The 13,951-nt window shown below is 36.7% G+C and overlaps 1 long non-coding RNA gene across 1 annotated transcript; it reads right to left on the minus strand.

The window, feature by feature from the left end:
* Positions 1-275: 275 nt before the first annotated feature.
* On the minus strand, positions 276-11,971 carry LOC115840279 (uncharacterized). Its single transcript, XR_004034410.2, has 3 exons — positions 11,801-11,971; positions 4,646-4,760; positions 276-2,286 (listed from the first exon to the last, which is right to left on the minus strand). It is a non-coding gene; the product is annotated as an uncharacterized lncRNA (long non-coding RNA).
* Between the last annotated feature and the right edge of the window lie 1,980 nt (positions 11,972-13,951).

The raw sequence follows: 13,951 nt of genomic DNA on the forward strand, positions 1-13,951 counted from the left end.
ACTTTGTAGAAGAAAGTCACTACACACAGCCCACACTTAAGAAGTGGAAGGTCTGCTCCATGTCCTTGAAAGTAGAGTTTCCAAATAACTTATTTGGAATTCTGCACTGGAGATTTATCTATTCTCTCCCAATTACTTATTTACTCAGTCATTTATTTATATCATAATGGACTCATGGAAACTTACATTTTAGGTTACGACTCAATACAATTTTATTTATCTTGTGGCTCAAATTGTTCCAACTTTGGCCACTGGGTGCTCTTTCAGTTGGCTTTACTCTCCCTTTAAGAAAAACTTTGTTAAAAAAGAAATGATATAGTCGAATTGGATTGCACTCAAACTTGATTTAATAACTGTATATAGAACTTTTACTTCTTTCAGATACAAAACAAGGTTTTAAATGTTCATGCACATGTTTAAAAATTGGACTTGGTCATAAAAAAAAACCTTAAAAATTTCTGACTATACTTTCTGATTATAATCCAATAAAATTGGAAGTAAATAATGAAAGGGTTTTTAAACAATCTTAATTACTTGCAAACTAAGAAACAGGTCTTTAGAAAACACTTGAATTCGAGAAGAAATTTAAAAGAAATCACCAGCAAAGTAAAATGACCCAGCACAGCAGAACTCTCCAAAATCTAGAGCTTTAAATGTCTTAATTTTTTCTTTTCTTTTTTTTTTTTTTTTTTTTTGCGATACGCGGGCCTCTCACTGTTGTGGCCTCTCCCGTTGCAGAGCACAGGCTCTGGACGCGCAGGCTCAGTGGCCATGGCTCACGGGCCCAGCCGCTCCACGGCACGTGGGATCTTCCCAGACCGGGGCACAAACCCGTGTCCCCTGCATCGGCAGGTGGACTCTCAACCACTGTGCCACCAGGGAAGCCCTAAATGTCTTAATTTTTAAAGAAGAAAGATAAAACTATTAAAGAAACAAAATACTCATCATATAAAGTTAGAAAAAGTAATCAAATAAACTAAGTAACTAAGAAAAGGGAATTAATAGAGGTAAAGGTTGAAATAATGAAACAGAAAAAGAGAAAGATAAATAAATCCAGAAATTTGTTTCTTTGGAAAAAAACAATAAAGCAGAAACATTTGCAAGCCTAATTAAGCTGAGAGAGAAAGAGAGAGAGAGCAAAAATAGACAAGATTTGGAATGAGCAAGGGACTATAACCATTTAAAAATTACAGAAGAATACTGCATGCAACGATGATATCCAGGTTTAAGGCCTAAAGGAAATAGATTATTCCTAGCAAAATAGATATCACTGGAGTTTACTCAGGAATTTTAAACCTTGAATAAACTAACCATCTTAGAAAAAACTGGAAATTTATTCGAGTTCTATCATTGTTAAGGGCACCATTGTCAAGACGAGTTTGACCTTTATAGAATAGATTATTCCAATGTATTTTGATATTTCAGGGCATGGAAAATCCAGACCTCCCACATTACTTTATGAAACCAGGATAATCTTAACATCTAATTTTGATAATTCTCATAAAATATACTATCAACCAATTTTGCTTATGAATATAGAACCATTGCTGAACTCTTTTTGTTAACTTTGGGGTCATTTTAAAATCAAGACAATAATAACTCTGACTAAGTATGATTTATTCCAAGAATGCAAGGTCAATATGCTAATCTATCAATGTAACCCATTATAATAATACAGTAAATGAGATAGCCATATTATAACAATAGATACAGAAAAGATATTTGATAAAATTCAGTAGCTATTAAAATTGTGAATAAAATAGCAACAAAAGGAAACTACTTGAATCATGACTATAAATCAAGGTTCAATAATAAAATGAACTAAATAGCAAATAAACTGATTTCATATGATCTGACAATAGATAGGGGATACCTCCTATGGCTAGTATTTAGTATTGAGTCTCTAAAACTGCAACAATATAAAGCATGAAACAAAACTGGCATAAACAATGGGGGAAAAAGAACAATGCTTTTGCTAAAGGCATCTATAAACATAGAAAATCAAAAGGTTGTGTTTTTGTGGGTTTTATTTGTTTGTTTGTTTTTGCGGTACGTGGGCCTCTCACTGTTGTGGCCTCTCCCCTTGCAGAGCACAGGCTCCAGACGCGCAGGCTCAGCGGCCATGGCTCATGGGCCCAGCCGCTCCGCGGCATGTGGGATCTTCCCGGACCGAGGCACGAACCCGTATCCACTGCATCGGCAGGCGGACTCTCAACCACTGCACCACTAGCGAAGCCCTTTTTGTGGGTTTTTAAAGTTGCTTTTTTAGAAGGTATCAGAATTTGGCTGGATATAAATATAACAATGAATTACATTACTCTAGAAATCAGCACATAGAAATGTTAGTTATAAATGACATTGCTATATGACATTGGTTATAAATGACAAATTACGCAGTGTTTAGAATAAATTTAAAAGAAAGGCACAGGACCTATTTGAAGATAATTATAAAATCTCACTGATAAAAGAAAAGTTTCCCCAAGAAACATGTTTCTTGAATAGGAAGACTTACGGTTAGCAGCAGTTCTCCCCAAATGATTATATAAACCTGATGAAATTCCAATTAGTAATACAAATACTTTTTAAAATCTAAATGAATAATCTTAGAATATATATTACAGAATAATGCCTAGGAATAATCTAGAAAATCATAAAGAATAACCATGTTGGAGAATTTGCTTTTTAAGGTTATGCCACAGTCACTGTATTTAAATCAATGTGATAGTTGCATGGGAATAGACAGATCAGGGATATAAAAAAGAGACTTCAAAATGAGTGTGCCAATGCTTGAGAATTTTACATATGACAAAAATGGGTACTTCTATGGGAAAATATGGGTTATTTAATAAATGCACTAGAACAATTAGCCATCCAGCTAAATTGACTCTGATCTGACACCACATCCAAAGATAAGTCCTTCCTGAACTCTCCCAGGGTTCCAGTTATGATGAACTAAGGCTACACTGCACAACCTGCCTGCCCCTGCCCCTCACTGCAGAAAACAATGATAAAACCTGGACACAATACAAAAAGTGATTACCTGAAAGTATGGGATAGTGAAGAGAAGCAGGTATACTCTAGTGGGAGGTGCATGCTCACTTGGTGGAGGGGCACAAGAAGCTTAGCAAGTTCCTCTCTGTGAGTCCACATGGCAGTGCTCACAGCAGCTTTAGGGGAAACAGCAAATTGAAGCTGGAATACTGTGAATTCTGGAGAGAGTTGGAGGGGGAGTGTGAACCCACATAATGACTCTCAAACTATGCATGTGTAGAAGACTCAAAGCAGCTCAGCTAAAGACGAAAGGTCTGAGCTGAGACTAGAGCTGCTGCTCAAAGACAGAGTTTGAAGTTTAAACCAGGCAAGAACGTTCTCTGCTAAAAACACTCATAAGAGAAAAATAACAGAATCCAGAATGTTCACAACTTAACATAATGTCCAGCATATAATCCCAAATTATCTAACATATAAAGAACTAAGAAAATGGAATGTATTCTCAAGAGGAGACAAGTCAGTCAGGTATGACCCTCCAAGATTAATCAGCTGCTGCAATTAATAGACAAGGTTATTTAAATGACTATTACAACTATCCTCAATGAAGTAAAAGAAAACATATTTTCAATTAATGAAAATATTTCAGCATAGAAAAGGAAATCTCTGCAAAGAAATAAAAACAGTAAAAAGGAAGCAAATAGAAATTCTAGAAATAAAAAAATACAATTTTGGAAATTAAAAATTCACTGGATGGACTTAAAATCCAAATGGATATGAAAGAAGAAAATGTAAGCGAATATGATGATAGAATGATAAATATTGTCCAAGGTGAAGAACAGAAAGAGGATTGAAACAAGAAAAACCATTTCGATTTTTTGCTGTTCTAAAATATCTTTCATGTCCTTACTTATTGTGTTCAATCTTCCTCTAGCTTAAACATATGGAATGCAGTTATAATGACTATTTTAATATCCTTGCCTCCTAACTCTATCATCTGTGTCATTTCTGGGTCAGTTTGATTGACTTTTTTCCTCATTATGGCTTGCATTTTTTTCTACTTCTTTGCCTGCTTCTTAATTTTTGAATGTATTTTAGGCTTTGTGAAATTTTCCTTGTGTACGTTATTCTTTAATGTATACTTGCTTAAATATATTTGAGCTTCATTTTTGGATGCAGTTAAGTTGCTTGGAAACAATTTGATCCTTTTGGGTCTTACCTTAAGCTTGGATAACAGGGAACAGAGCAATGTTCAGATTAGGGTAAAAATTTCTCCACTACTGAGGCAAACTCTCTTTAGTATTCTACCAGTTCCTATAATTATGAGGATTTTTCACTCCAGATCATGTGAACAGGCACTATGTTGGCCCTTTGTACTCCTCGAGGACTTTCCCTTCTAATCCTTTTGATAGTTTTCTCACACGTGCGTGTTGAAGAGTATTGGGACTCTCACAGATCTCTGGAGTTCTCTTTCCTTGCAGCTTGCTCTCTCCTCTTCAACACTCTGCTCTGCTAATTCTAGCTGCCTTAGCCCCTCTGGATCCCAGCTCCTCTCTTCAACTTAGGGAGACTGCTATGCTCCACCTGGGTTGCCCTGCCCTGTGCTGCTGCCTGAGAACTCTCTCTAGGCCATAGCTAGAGCAATTGTAGGGCTCACCTCATCTGTTCTTCATCTTTCAGAGATCACTGTCCTTTTTTGATTGATGTTCAATGTCTTGAGAAACTTTCTTATTTTGTCCTATATGTTAGTTGTTTCAGGCAAGAAAGAAAATCTGTCAAGGAAAAGATTTTGTTAGTTGTTTCAGGCAAGAAAGCAAATCTGTTAAGGAACAGATTACAGTTACTCTATCTACTCTGGGCCTCCTCAGTATCCACATCTCTCAGTCTGGGCTGTGCATCTGGGATGCTCCAGGGTCTGAGAAGATGAAAACCAGTGGGATTTTTGAAGAAATATACAAAGCAAATTGAAAATTTTATATAGAAGGGCAATGGACATAGAATACTTAAAACAAATTTGAAAAAGAAAAATCAATTTGTAAGACTTACACTACCTGATTTCAAAATTTACTATAAATCTGTAGCAATCGAAATTGGTATAAGGATAGTCATAGAGACCAGTGGAACAAAACAGAGTTCAGAAGTAGACCCACACTTAAATGGTCAATCAAGTGCCAAGAAAGTTTTCAACAAATGGTGCTAGAATAACTATATATTCATATACAAGAAATGAACTTACACCTTTACCTAACACTAGAAAAAGTTAATTAAAAATGGATCATAGGGCTTCCCTGGTGGTGCAGTGGTTGAGAGTCCGCCTGCTGATGCAGGGGACACAGGTTCGTGCCCCGGTCTGGGAAGATCCCACGTGCCGCGGAGCGGCTGGGTCCGTGAGCCATGGCCACTGAGCCTGTGTGTCCAGAGCCTGTGCTCCGCAACGGGAGAGGCCACAACAGTGAGAGGCCCACGTACCGCAAAAAAAAAAAAAAAAAAAAAGGATCATAGACCTAAATGTAAGAACTAAAATAATAAAACTTCTGGAAGAAAACATAGGAGAAAAATCTTTGTGACTTTGATTACATTAAGATTTCTTAAACAGGATACAGTCAGCATAAAATATAAATGCAAACAAATTATAAAATTGACTTCATTCAGATTAAAATCTTTGGGGTTTTAAGAAACACAGTTAAGAAATAAAAATGCAAGTCATAAATAGGGAGAATTTTTTTTTCTCAAAAACATACATCAGACAAGGACTTGTATTTAGAATATATAAAGAACTCTTAAGAAGTCAAACATCCCAATAAAAACTGGGCAGAAGGTCTTTCTAAAACAAGGATCAAATTTGTGAATGGATATTTTACAAATGAAGATATATGAATGCCCAATAAGCATATGAAAATATTCTCAACGTCATTAGTCATCAGAGAAAACCCAATTAAAAACCATAATGGCATGCCTATTAGAATGGCTGAACTGAAAATTATTGACAATACCAAGTGTTGGTGAGGATATAGAACAACTGTAAGTCTCACACATTGCTGGCTGAAATGCAAAATTGTATAGTCACTTTGGAAAACAGTCTGGTAGTACATTTAACTGTAACCATACACTTACCATGAGACCCAGAAGTTCCACTCCTAGATATTTACCCAAGAGAAGGAAAAATTTATATTCACAAAACCATGTATACAAATGTATTGCAGGACAATGTATAATAGGCAAAAACCAGTGAGTGGATAAACAAATTGTGGTTTATCTATACTATGGAATTCTATACTGCAATGAGAAGTAACAAAAGATTAATGCACTCAACATCATGGATGAATCTCAAAAACATTATGCTAAGTGAAAGAAGTCAAACACAAAAGTCTATAGTGGATGATTCCATTTATGAAAAGTTCTAGAAAAAGGCAAAACTATAGTAACAGAGAGCAGATCAGTGGTTGCCTGGAGCTGGGGTTGGAGATATAAGGCTGCATAAGAAAAATTTTATAATGATGGAACTGTTCTATATCTTGATTGTGATTACTTTGTCATATATAATTATCATGATTCATCAAACTGCACACTTAAAATAAGTGTATTTTATTTTATATAAATAATACCTTAACTTTTAAAATCAAAAAAAGAAACAAAAGTTAAATAGGTTCCTCATGACTTAAATGCTCAAGTATTCAAAATGAAAAACAACAAAAAACACAATACTCCTGCAAAAAACTTCTGCAACTTAGGGGTCAAGGAGAACTTCTCAACTAAAACCAGAAACTTAGATATTATAAATCAAATTATAATAACCTTTGTATGGCTATTGAAGCAATTAAATGAATGGAAAAAATGGAGTGGGAAAAAATCATATAATACAAATGACAGATAAGGGGTAAGTTGTCCATATTATTCTAAGTACTTCTTCAAACTGACAAGAAAAATATAGTAATTAAAATATCAGCTAAGGGAAAGTCATAGAGGAGCAAATTTAAATGGTCACAGATACATAAAAAGATGCTAAAATTCACTGGTAGCCAGGAAAATGCAAATTTAAAGAGCTATGAGTTTACATTCATTAGAAAGAGCTACACACCTAATACTTGTGGGGATTTAAAGAAAATGATGCTTTCCTATTCCCGGTGGAAATGTGCAGTGTTATAGCCCTTGGCAGAAATAACCTAGCAGTATTTATTAAAAATAAAAACACATGTATCATTTAACCTTACCAGGCTTCTCCCAAGAATGCCAACAGAAATAAAAGCAGATCTATTAACGGGCATGGGCACTAAAGTGTTATTGCAGCATTGTTTCTAACAGCACAGCGCTGGATTAAAGTGCATGCCGGTCAAGAGGGGAATGGTTGAATACATTCTATAGCATTCATACTCCATTCTGTTGAGCAATTGGTGAAATGAGTGAATTAGAGCTATAGTAGGGGACTTTACCACTTATTGAGTAAGAAATGCAGGATACAGAAAAGGGTATATAATAGTCTGCTTTCTTTTTTTAAAAAAACAAAGACTAAAATCCCAGTTTACATACATTCCTGTGTACGTGTATGTGCATATTTGTTATAGTATTGTGAGCATGAAGGAAAAATACGGAAGGATTCATACCAGATTTTTAAATCCTTCTCCCAATGTGACCCATGTTGTGTGTGTTGATATATGTGTAGGTAGGGGTGGAGCCAAGCAACAAACAAACAAACCAAACAACAAACCATGCATTTGGAAAGCATGTATATAATCAGGTGTGTATTGTATTGAATATGAGTCAGATAAGTTAGGTTACTCCTCAGTAGTAAACAATTTAACTATCAGTGCATCAATTTGAAAAACATTTATTTCTTGCTCACAAAAACTCTGAGGGTCTGGAAGACTCTCCAGAGCAATTTTCTCAACAGATTGGTTTAGACTTCCAGGCCATTTAGATCTTATGGACTCGTCCTATCAACCTGTATTTTCATGATTGATGCGGTAAGGGAAAGAAGTGAATGGAGAATTGTGCAACAGCTTTTAAAGGTATTCTCCTGGATTTTATGCATGTCCTTTCCCTTTTCGTTTTTGTTTTCCATCCAAATCAAGGTACATAGACATACATAAGTTCACTTAATTAGGGAAATCTGTTTTTCCTATGCTTCTCTGGAAGAGGAAGAGTAATGGAAATATTGGTGAACAGTAATGTCTTCTATATATGAATTTATTTACATAAAAAACTAAGCTTTAGGGCTTCACTGGTGGCGCAGTGGTTGAGAATCTGCCTGCTAATGCAGGGGACACGGGTTCGAGCCCTGGTCTGGGAGGATTCCACATGCCGCGGAGCAACTAGACCCGTGAGCCACAACTACTGAGTCTGCGCATCTGGAGCCTGTGCTCCGCAACAAGAGAGGCTGCGATAGTGAGAGGCCCGTGCACCGCGATGAAGAGTGGCCCCCGCTTGCCACAACTAGAGAAAGCCCTAGCACAGAAACGAAGACCCAACACAGCAAAAATAAATAAATAAATTAATAAACTCCTACCCCCAACATCTAAAATAAAAAACAAAAGTAAGCTTTAAAATAACTCTGAAATAAACATACTTTATGAACAAGCAATTTACAAAATATAAGAAATGGCCAATAAAAGTGAAACTATGTATACATTAGCAGATTGGCTAAGATTATAAATGTTGATAAGGTCCAGAGATGATGAAAGTGTGGAAAAAAGAGAAATTCTCGTATAACCCTGTGTGGGAATAACTCTGTACATCCCTGAAATACAAGCAGACTGAAGATATCAAAATGGAATTTTGAATTATCTTTTGGCCCAGTAATACGACTTACAAACATTCACTCTTGAAAATAATCAGATAGGTGCATATGTAAATAAATATTCACCTCAGCATTATTTATGATAATAAAAAGGAAACTAGTCTAAAAGTACATCTATTAAGGATGAGTTAATTAAAGTATGATAAATGCATATAATATGAGAACCCTTAAAAGAGATGAGGTCCATTTAATTTGTTTTAACAAAAAATATTCAAAGAATATGTTTTGGTTATCTATTGCTATGTTACAAACAACCCCAGAACTTTGGAGTTTAAAATAACCATTTTAGTTTAGGAAGTCCTCTCTGGTTACAATACAGAGAATGCATTGAAAGGGGTCATGTCTGGTTGAGGGAGCCCATTTAGGTGGCTGCTGCAGTGAGCTAAGTGAGACAAGCAAAGGCATAGCTAACATCTTGTATTTATAGTTTGGGACTTCAGTATTTTCACTTAATGTCCCATAATTATATTTTCCCATTTCATTAAAATTTTCTTGGTAATCATTAAAAAAAGCAATGATTTCACTCTGCATCTGATTTTCTAGATCAGGAATCAAGAAGGGCTCAGCTGGATGGTTTGTTCTTGACCCCCCCAGATATATCAGCTGGGTCAGCTGGGATGGAAGGATCCACTTTCAAGATGACTTCTTCATTTGCCTGTCTGGTGCCTTGGTGAACTTTGGTTTCCTCACCTCTCAACATGGAATCTCATCTTCCAGGCCTTCTTGGGCTTCCTGAAGAGCATGATGGTCTCAGGAGAGTCCTACTTCTTACATGGTGGCCAGCTTCCAAGAAGTAGGAAATGGAAGTTGCCAGGCCATTTAAGGGCTAGGTACAGAATGAGCATAACATTATGACAGCCATATTCTATTGACTGAAGCTGTCCAAAGGCCTTCTCAGATTCCAGGGGGTGGAGAAATAACCTTTTCTCATCAAAGAATGGATTGAAGGGAGCAAGGACACTTGCAGAAGTGCATGCAGGATGGGGATATTGACGTGGTCCTCTTTGGAAAATGCAGTCTGCTACAATATTATATGATTCAATTTTCATAAATATTGATATTTCTTTATATTTAAAGATCTAGAAAAAGTATGAAGATAAAACAATGTTTCTGTGGATCATAGCAATTTTGAGTAGACACTGTTTTTTACTTTAGATTCTTCAGTGTTTGATTTTTTTTTTTACAGTAAATGAATTACTTTTATAATCAGCAAATTAAAAAAAAAACCAATTTTGATATTAAAAAGAAATAGGTTGTTTAAAGTTGTTTGCTCAAGGAATTTTCAGTGCTCAAAGCATGCATTTAAATGGATGACATTTTTTTGTCTCTGTGGAAAATTTCGGGAGGAACCTCTACATTTAAGTTTCCATATTTGCAGATGGAGTAGGAGTGATAACTTCTTGGCAAAATTGAATTTAAAATGGATTTAAATAATAGAAGCCATTATTCAGGATGAGCTTAATGCAATCCCTACCCAGATGATTTAGGCAATGAGATGGAGCACATAAAAGCCTTACAGCTGCCTCATGCAAATTAATATATTAAAAACTTAAAGAAAAAATTTAAAGTGAAGCAGCCCAAAAACTTCAAGGAAGAAGGGCTGAGGGGTTAAGTGGCCTTTTCAGCAGTCAGGAAAATGATGTCATCCTTTAATGGGCGTCTGTCTGGTTCCTCCTCTCTATTTTCGGGATCATCATTCCTGTGGCTGTGAGTTATCAGAATAACAACAAATGTGCATATTCAAAGATTTTTTCATTGCCTTCACCCATCTTTTCAAACATACCCAGAAGTCATAATGCAGGAATTACACTGACACAATCATCCCCATGGAAACAGAGCTGGTGTCATAAACATGGCATTATGACTTCTCAGCAGGATGCAGGTGGGATTTTGGCACTGAATCTGTAAGATTTATTTAAAAACACAAATGTCTAAGAAAATAACACCAAGGAAAAAAAGAAAAAAAAAGAAGAAAGAAAGGGCATAGAGTTGCCCCTATAATATACATGCCTTGCTTTTTGTTTTCGATGTTTTCCATGGATTTGTTCGCCTATAGCAGGGCTTGATTTTGCCTATTCTTTTTCTTTTTTGTTGTGTTTGGCATGTTCTCAACTTATTCACTGGTTGTTCATCTTGGTAGGGGCTGCATTTTTAGATGAAGAAGTTGAGATTCCAAGAAGGGGTCTGACTTGCTCAAGTCACCTAGCAAGTTAGTAGCCCCACTGAAGCCAGAGCCCTTCTCTTGTCTTCCAATCCACACATTACAGTTTCCCTTTCAGTATTTCAGTTGTACTTTGAGAACATAATTTATGCATCAGTTAGAACATTGCTTTGGCTGGTCTAATGAGATTCCCCTCCCCCCAAAAAATAGTGTTTTATGTAAGATAGAAGTTTTTATCTCTCTCAAAGCAGTCCATGGTGTCAGGGACCAAGGCTGTTTCTATATTATTTTTCTTCTGTGTCTACTGTGTTGCCCTCATCTTCTAGGATGTCACACACCGTATCTGTACTCCAGACAGAGTAAGGGGAGGGCATCCCCCACCTTTTAAGAGTGTGATCTGAAATCTGCACGTATCACTTCTATTTACATCCCATTGGCTAGACCTTAGTCTTATGGCCATTTCTAGTTCAAGGAAAGCTGGATAGCCACGTCATCAGCTACAGGTGGTTGAACTATTATTATGGGAGAAGGGAAGAACAGATATTGGCAATGACCAGGGGTCTCTGCCATAACTTGCATCCCCTTCAAGAGAATGCTGCTTTCAGGGGGCTCTCATCTAAAATTTTTCAGCTAATGCAATGGCTGGAGTCGGATAACAGTATCTATTTCCCCAAGGGTATTTAAAATTGTAATTACTATATTAGTTATAGAGATCACTGAATTGACAGAAAGACTGAACATCAGACTGAGATCAAAACAAATTAATTGACCATTAGAGTATGTATCAAGATTGTAACAGAGACTCTCCAATTCAGTGGCTGTAAGAACAAATAAATTTATTTCTTTTTTCAACTTACAGTTCAAGATGTGTGGTCCAATGTTGATGAAGCCTTGCTCTGTGCAGATAGATATTCAAGGATCCAGGTTTATGATAAAGCTTCTGTTTTAAACATATGGCCTCTAAGGTCCCTCTGCTTGCTGCCATTCCAGTCATCAGAAGGGAAGAATAAGAGTTCAGGGCTGGGGATTTTTTTTCTTAATATGTGAGGCAGAAATTGTTCTGCTCATTCTATTTATGAGAGCTTAGTCACTTGGCACCATGGGGGCTGGGAAATATGGTTCCTAGCTGGGTTGCTACTTCCCATATTTAAATTTATTACTGTGGAAGATGGTCACATGGATATTAGTGGGCAGCTAGTGGTTTCCTCTGCAGGGTAGCACAGCTTAAATGACTGAGTGCCAACAATTTCTTTCTTTCATCCAAGTATCTTTCCAGTAAAAGATGACAGGGAGAGAAAAGGAGAGAAAGAGAGAGGGGAGAGGTTTTTGGTTAGTTAGGCTTAGGCCATGTATACCCCCATTGGTAACTGTAGAGGAGGAAGGAGGAAGAATCATGGAATCTCTTTATGTACCTGGATTTACATTCCCATTGTGGAGTATTGGTCAGGGGTCTCCTTCAAGGTCCTTGACTCTAGAAATATTCCTTCTTATTCCTGTTGTGTAGCAGGCCCCTTATTTCCTCTTGACAATTAGGATCAATCGCCCCAACCAACACAACTGTTTTTTGGTAGTTTATCCAGTGACATGAAGAATTCAAACTAATTATGTGGAAATTTCAACTTTTATTTCAACGTAAACATTGTTGCAACCCCCAGGGTAGAAGCCTTTTTCTCTTAAATTCTAAAACCTCTAAATTAAAAAAGTCCAAATGTATAGAGATGGAAAGAAAATAGTATAAGTCTGCACTCTGATCAGTGGATCCTGAGTCTGCAGGAATTAGTACTAGCTTACAGCTGGAGTCCAGTAATTTCTGAACGGTCTTAGTATTTTCATTTCCTTAATGATCAGTTACACTGGCCTCTAGTCCCACTTGCCATGGTAAGGAGATTTCCAGTACACATTTGTATTATTTCAATATTCATACTCAACGTTTCCTGATTTCCCCTTTATTCCAGAGGCTCTGGATCTATGAATTGATTCAGGCGTAGGAACTCAGTTATGGGCTGTGATTCTTTTCATGGTGACTCAAGTAAGTCTTTTTTGCAAGACTCATAGCATGATCAATCATACAGAGCAAGTACAGCCTTAGAGTTGCTCATCTGTTTTGGTCGTAGAGGCGCCAATGATCAACTGACTTCTATCTAACATTATTTCACATATTTCTAATCACTACCTGAACTCTGCTTCCTATTACAGAAACAATGTTCAGTTTGCAGCAGTTGTTTAAGTGCTTCTGTCACTCCTGGATAGCATCATGCTAATTGAAAAAGGAAGATCTCATTTGAAGAGTGGCTTTTCCCATCTCCTCCCTGCAAAGCATGGCTTCTATATCCTTTTAAAAAATCAATACATTCTTGGGCTTCCCTCGTGGCGCAGTGGTTGAGATTCTGCCTGCTAATGCAGGGGACACGGTTTCGAGCCCTGGTCTGGGAGGATCCCACATGCCACGGAGCAACTAGGCCCGTGAGCCACAACTACTGAGCTTGCGCGTCTGGAGCCTGTGCTCTGCAACAAGAGAGGCCACGATAGTGAGAGACCCGCGCACCGCGATGAAGAGTGGCCCCCGCTTGCCACACTAGAGAAAGCCCTCACAAAGAAACGAAGACCCAACACAGCAAAAATAAATAAATTAATTAATAAACTCCTACTCCCAACATCTTATTAAAAAGAAATTCAATACATTCTTATGCCAGAAATGCAAATATTTGAAAATAAAAAATGTATGATTTATTAACAAACTAAGTAAGAAAAAACACAAACATTTTGATGAATGTATAAAAAATCATTTAACAGAATCATCTAGTTATGATTTTTAAAAACCTCTCAGCAAAATTATAATAAGGGAAATTTCTCAATCTGAAGAAGGGCAGCTGCAAACCGCCCCTCATATAATTAATATCATACTTAATAGTGAAAGACTGAATACTTTCTTCCCCAAATAAGGAATTAAACAGGATGTTTTCTCTCATCACTTCTATTCATTTTGTTGGAGGTCTTAGCCAGCACAA

The sequence above is a fragment of the Globicephala melas genome, chromosome 19, assembly GCF_963455315.2.
Source record: "Globicephala melas chromosome 19, mGloMel1.2, whole genome shotgun sequence".
Taxonomy (NCBI): Eukaryota; Metazoa; Chordata; class Mammalia; order Artiodactyla; family Delphinidae; genus Globicephala; species Globicephala melas.